The 6,729-nt window shown below is 52.3% G+C and overlaps 1 protein-coding gene across 3 annotated transcripts in view; it reads left to right on the top strand.

Annotated features, from left to right (window-relative positions):
• Positions 1 to 6,729, top strand: part of PKNOX2 (PBX/knotted 1 homeobox 2) — a 254,297-nt gene that overhangs the window by 141,266 nt on the left and 106,302 nt on the right. The gene's annotated exons all lie outside the window — the stretch shown is intronic.

Here is a 6,729-nt window from a genome sequence, read left to right as displayed (position 1 = left end):
TATCCCTTCAGTGAGTGGAATGATAGCACACCTTCTATAATGTTATGCAAATGGTTGGTAACAATGCTCAACAGCCCAAGCTATTTATTTCAATGTGAAAGACCTCCCTCCACACTGAAATCAGCTAGTCAATACTGATTGGGGACAATCCCAATCCAGCTAAAAGCTCACCTACCACTCTTCCCATCCAGCTTACTCTCCTTAACTGAAATATAGTTGACAATATGCTGAAGGATATCATGGAAGATGTTGCATATCTTGCTGAAATCAAGATACTTCTCAGAATTTTCTTTATCTACCAACCTAGGAATTCTATGTGTTTTTAAGTGCAGTTAGTTTGACATGACTGTTTTTCAGTGAAGCTATTCTGGTTTTTGGTCACCGCTTCTTTCTTTCATAAATAATCCAATTTAGAATTTTTGTTAGCAATTAATATCAAACCTACTATCATGTAGCTCCCAGAATCTGATATTTACCACTTTACGAAAATACAACTTTTGCATGTTTCCATCTCTGAAAACTGTTTCTTTTCATCAGTTCACAAACAGCTAGCAGTGGCTCTCCAATCCTATCTTGAAGTTCTTTCTGTACTCTAAGATGTGATTTGCTGGTGTCCGCAGCCTTGGTTTTATTTAAAGCTATAAGAGGCTCGTTTACCATCTCCTCACCTATCGCAAACTTGAAACCTTTATAAATCATTTTTCTAGTTTGACGGTTGCTGTCCTTGAAGAAAACAAAGCAAAGTGGGAGTTAAATCCTTTACTTTCCTTCTGTCATCTGTAACCTCCTACGTCTGACCCGGGCTGTAGCTGCCTCCGTCCCTTATTTCTGTCTCTGTTTTGCTTCAAGTATTGCTTTTTAAGAGAGAGGAGAGGGAGAGTATGTGGCAGGGTGGGTAGGTGGGGGGGAGGAGGTTTCCAGACTCCACTTCATTCTGGTCTGTGGCCTTCCCAGCCCACTGCTGATGGGTTCAGGCTACTCTTGTGTATTGCTTCTTGTTTATAAGCCCCTCCTTTCATATTCTGCACATGTGCTTTTAAGTCATCACGGAGCTCAGATTTGGAAATGCGGACAAAAGATGTGATGTCCATTACATTTCACATTCACCGTTAGAAAGACATAGGTCAAAGCCTCCTCTCTTAAAAACATAATTAGCTGGGCTTCCCTGGTGGCGCAGTGGTTGAGAGTCCACCTGCCGATGCAGGGGACGCGGGTTCGTGCCCCGGTCCGGGAAGATCCCACATGCCGCGGAGCGGCTGGGCCCGTGAGCCATGGCCGCTGAGCCTGCGCGTCTGGAGCCTGTGCTCCACGACGGGAGAGGCCACAACAGTGAGAGGCCCGTGTACCGCAAAAAAACCAACATAATTAGCAATGAAATTCAACCCAACCAAAATTTTCTGATCACCTCTTATGTCCAAGGCATAGTTCCAAGTACAGAGGTGAACAAGAATTGTCCCTGCTTTAGACATGATGGAGGAAGCAGACACACAAACTACCATAGCCCTAGACAGGATGAGACGAAGATGACGATGCTGGTTTATACAGAGTGTTGTGAGAGCCCAAAGGGAAGAGGGACCATTTCTGTCTGAGAAGATCCAGGAAAGCTTCCTGCAGGAAGTAGCATTGATGTGGTCACGGCAGGCTGGGGAGTGTATCAGAAGTCAGAGGTGAAGAGGCCATAAATTCCTTAGGAAGACACAAAGGTAAGGAAGCAAGATGGTGTCTGGAGAACGGCAGATGGCTTTCTGTGGCTAGACCATATGGTGGACTGGAGTAGACTACAGACCCAGACATTTGTTCCAAGCTTTCTCGTCTACCCTGGTGTCCCGTCAAAACGTTGAGCACAATACACCCTCAAATAAACTCACCAGCACCTCCTCTAAACCTATTCTTCCTCTGTAATCAGGATGGTGACGTCACCATCCTCCCAGTAAACTGAACACTGAACTTAGAATCAAAAGATCTGCCTTTGAATCTAGGATCCAGCTCTTCCTTTCTCTGAGCTTCTATTTCTTCATCTGTAAAATGGGAGAACAGGGTCTAACTTTCCTCCTCACTCAGGAGAGTTGTGAGGATGAAGTGAGAAGATGTGGAAGGGACTGCTTTGTAAATGGTGACGTGCTCTGTACAGGCAAGATGTCACTCTGATGACGCTGGTCCCTGGATGGGTGCACTGCACAGGGCGGTAAGTTGTCGTGAATAAAACTGAGGTTTCCTGTGCGCAGTGCCTGGTATTTCTGTTAGTGCAGCGCCTTGTGGAGGGAACTGGGAAGGTGAGGCGGCCAGGGTGGGGAGGCCGGAGGCAAAGGGAGAGATGTGAGAAAGGCTGTTTGCAGGTGGCAGACGCAAGCCCGTTTTGGTTGGAGCTGAAGCGGGCTGTATTTGAGATTCTTCAAAGCTGTGGGAGTTCATGCTGAGTGCCAGGCTCCACGGCGAGTCACCCTGCCGTGCCTATGGAGAGCAGGCTGTGACGTGAATCGGGAATGTTCCTCTCGGCACCTTCCTGCGAGACTCCTAATGCAGAAAGACGGAGCGTGGGAGGTGGGGAAGGCAGGGGCAGAAGGTGCTTCGGGTAGACACACCCGCACCCGTCCTGTCTACCTCCTGTCACGTGCTGCACACTGCAGGCCCTCTGAACACAGAGATGACAAAGCCACCGTCTCCGATCTCAGAGAATGCCATGGGAAATGCCGGTATTTGTAACCCAAGGTGGTAAGCGGCATAAAAGAGGAGAGCTCAGGGTCACAGGAGCACAGAAGTGGAAGTCACCATTCGCCAGAGAGGAATGATGCTCAGATAAAGCCTGCAACGGGAGAAAGCCCGGAGAAGGCTCTTTGGGCTCATAGCTGTCCAAGCAGATGAGGCCGGCAAGGGCATCCCAGGAAAAGAGGACAGCAGATGCAAAAGCACAGGGGTGGCCATATGTCTGTTCTCTACATCTGTCTCTATTTCTGCTTTGTAAATAAGATCATCTATACCAATTTTTTCAGATTCCAAATATATGTGTTAATATACAATATTTGTTTTTCTCTTTCTGACTTACTTCGCTCTGTATGATAGTCTCTCGGTCCATCCACATCTCTACAAATGACCCAATTTTGTTCCTTTTTATGACTGAGTAATATTCCATTGTACATATGTACCGCATCTTCTTTATCCATTCCTTTGCTGACGGACATTTGAAAAAGAAAAAAGAGCACTGGGGCCTGGGAAAGCGTCTTGAGCTCCTGGAAATGCCTGTTGACGCCGTGCGGCTGGAGCACAGGGTGATGTGAGAGAGGGAAGAAGCAGCAGCGTGAGGGCAGCGGGGAGCTTAGACAGTGGGGCTGGGAAGGGGAAGGTATTTAAAGTACATTTAGGATGAAATAGTAGCATGTGATGGAAAGGAGGTGAGAGAAAGGGGAGGAAGGAAAAAGAGAAGCTGAGGGCGTCTCCAGGTTTCCTTCTTGAGGGTCTGCAGTGAAAATGATGCCATTCATCCAGAATGAGGAGCAAACGTGGGGGGAGAGTGGGCAGAGTGGAGACAGCGGTGCTCATAGTTGGGCGTGGCCGAGTTTGGGGAGGGGGTGCCGTGGGGTATCTGGACAACATCCTACCTCCTTCAGTTTTGCACCTCAGTCCCGCTGTCCCAAGTAGAATGTATTTGTCTTTCATCGGCACTATAGCCCCTTGAGGGCAGAGACTGGGTCTTACTCACCTTTGTACCTGGTGCTGGGATGCAGCACGAGCTGTCCACGGTTACACACCATTTCTTTACCTTCTCTGCCTGAGTTTCTTCACGCACTTGATAACGCCTCAAAGGCAGCACGGGAAAAGCAGACACACCCGCTGAGTCCTGGCCATGCCCCTACCAGCCGTGTGGTACGGAGTGTGCTGCTTGACCCTGGAGTCTGTGCTGTCTTGTTTGGTAGCCACCAGACACATGTGTCTATTAAAATTAAAATTAAATTAAATTACAAATTCAGTTACTCAGTCGCACCAGCCACAATCCAAGAGCTTACTAGCCATGTGGTGTCTACAGCCCTGGATGCTGCAAACAGAGGACACCTCACTGCAGAGAGTTCTGCTGCGCAGTGCACAGGGCCATCACCTCACATGGTCGGCAAGGGTCAACTAGATCACGTGCGTAAAGCTGGGCGCCACGGCTGGCACACCGGAACCTTCAGTAAACATCGGCGGTGCAGTGGTTAGGACTCCGCGCTTCCATTGCAGCGGGCACGGGTTTGATCCCTTGTTGGGGAACTAAGATCCCGCATGCCGCTGTTGGTATTCAGAATGAACTGGGAGACAGAGCCCAGGGCGCACAGCCACAGGTGCCTGGGGCCAAGACAACAGTCCCTGTCCTTGGGGAGAATAAACAGTCGCATTGGGGAGAGCTGAGGGCCTCAACGTACACTTTGAGAATTTGGGGTTGATGTGAGAGGCAGCTCCTCGGGAACCTCCAGAGACAGGGGTTTGGAGGACTTCGGATGATCTCGGGAAAACAGAGGGGCAGTGCCCACTGTGACATCACTTCCTTATGGATCTGGGGGTGGGTCTAGCTCTGGGTCCTGGGCTGCAGCAGATGGGCTGGGACCTGGGGGTGGGAGGGGAGTGGGGATCCTGGCTCAGAAGTCCATCTGCGTTGTAATAGCGGGAAAGGCACAGAGCTGGCGTCCAGATGGCCCGGCGATGTCTCTTCCTGAGCACATGCTGCGTCTCTGCAGGCCTTTGCCCCTCTTTTGTGCCCTGCATGTCTGGGGCCAAGTGGCCAGGTCCATTAGTGACCTGCAGTCAGCAGGGAGAGGGGGCAGGTTGTTGCAGGAGGCCGGGCAGCTGGGACAGAGGAGTCAGTGATGCGGAGAGGCTCCGTCACAGAAAGCCTCACCTTCCATCCCTGCGCTGGGAACCAGCCTGGACCAGAAAGCAGAGGTTTCCTGATGAGGTTGCCCCTCGGTCCCCCAGCCCAGCGGACAGCCCCAGCTGAGGGCCTCGGATGGAACGGACGGATGGACAGTGGCTTATCCCTGAGGAGCAGCCTCCCTGGAGGGAAAAGCAAAATATTCAGTTTGGCTGGGCAGGGGAAGGCGGGGAGGGGATTCTGGTGCAGGGAGAAAGCCCCAGGCCGTGGGGCTCTGGCCTGGGCGCGCGCTCTCACGGATCCTCCGTGTGGCCAGAGTCACGCCCCTCTGGTCGGCCCTCTGACCAAGGGGCTGGACGGGTCATCTCAGAGTCCCGTCCAGCCCTCTGTTCTACCACAGTGTGTGGAGGTGGAGGGGAGAGGGTGTGAGTGGGCTGCAGTTTTCCTTGGGCTGCAACCTGCTCAGAGATCAGAGGTTCTGTCTTCTCATCGAGCGGCTCTCTGCAGCGCTCCCGTCCCACCGCCTCCCTCCCGTCCTCCCTAGGAGGATGGATTGCGGCAGTGTGGAGAAATCCGAATAACTAGTCAGAGTCCTCATTAACCCCCTGCAAGGATGCTCAAACATTCACTTTGCTGTTTGTGAAGCAGAAAGAAAACCCCTCTCCCTACATTAAAATTGATGCCTTCTTAATCCCTGTGCTCCCGACCTGGGGGCCGCTCGCCCAGCCTGCCTGAGGCCCAGCGGCTCCGTCACTACCCTGGGCCACTTGCACTTTCTATTATTTATTGGCCCAGCGCAGAGATGCCTCTCTTCTCAGGAGCGGGCTCGGTGCCAGCTCAGCGGCAGCTGCTTTGTTTTCTCCTTGGTGGGGCTGGACCCCACCCCAGGGTGCAGTTGCCAGGCTGCCGCAAGGCTGCTGTGGTGGGTGGGTGAGTGAACGGTGGTGTGGACGCGTCTTTCTCCAGCCTGAGAGGGCACGGTGAGCCGCTCTGCTCTTCAGACGAGCCAGCCCAGGGAGCGAGCGGCAGCCTCTCATTCCAGTGGTGGGCTGGGCTGTGAAGACCTGAGCGTTTGCCTGGCCCTTTCTGCACACCTGGACCCACAGTGCCCCGTGGCCTCCCTGGCACTACCCCACACCAGGCCTTAAAGCTGTTCTCTGGCCCTCCACCCAGGCAGGCAGCCCGCATTGCACACCCTCCACATCAGAACAGACACCCACAAATACGCGTCATGTGCTGGACCTTGAACCAGGAGCTCTGGGGGATCCAAAGCCATTCGAGGCACAGTCCCTACCCTCAGGGAGGTTGACATGCCCACACACACACAAAGGATCCTGGTGAAGGGAGGGAGGGAGGAAGGAGGAGACCTGAGCAGTGGAAAAGACTCCTCTGGGTTCTCTGAGCCTAAGATGCTGTGGAGGAAATAAGACCTGCTAGGAGACCCTCATTCCCTCCTTCTGCTTGGTACTGGCTCAGCCCTCTTACTGGCTGCCGATCTGCCCTGTTAGGGTCTGTCCACCTCTCTTGCCCGTCTTGACCTATGAGCTCACAGCCAGTGTCTAGCCCTGGGTAAACTATTTTGTGGCCCTCTGTATAATAGGTCCCTAAAGACAGCTTTGTGAGGAAAAGGAGGAAGAGCTGCAAGTGGAGAATGAGAAGAGAGAGGAATTTAACCCCCAGCTCTTATTTCCAACCACTTTAATTTACGACATTGAGCGATGGCCAGAGGTCACCTTCCTGATGGTTGACTCAGGCCGGTGAGGACGATCATTCAACCAATACCCGCAAGTGCTGCTGTGCCAGGGATTCAAGGTGAGCCGAGCAAACCTGGGTCCCTGCCCACACGGAGCTTATAGCTTAGTGGAGACAACAGGCCTTACCCAAATCAT

The sequence above is a fragment of the Tursiops truncatus genome, chromosome 8 (assembly GCF_011762595.2).
Source record: "Tursiops truncatus isolate mTurTru1 chromosome 8, mTurTru1.mat.Y, whole genome shotgun sequence".
Lineage (NCBI taxonomy): Eukaryota > Metazoa > Chordata > Mammalia > Artiodactyla > Delphinidae > Tursiops > Tursiops truncatus.
This window is presented reverse-complemented; position numbering and strand designations above follow the sequence as displayed.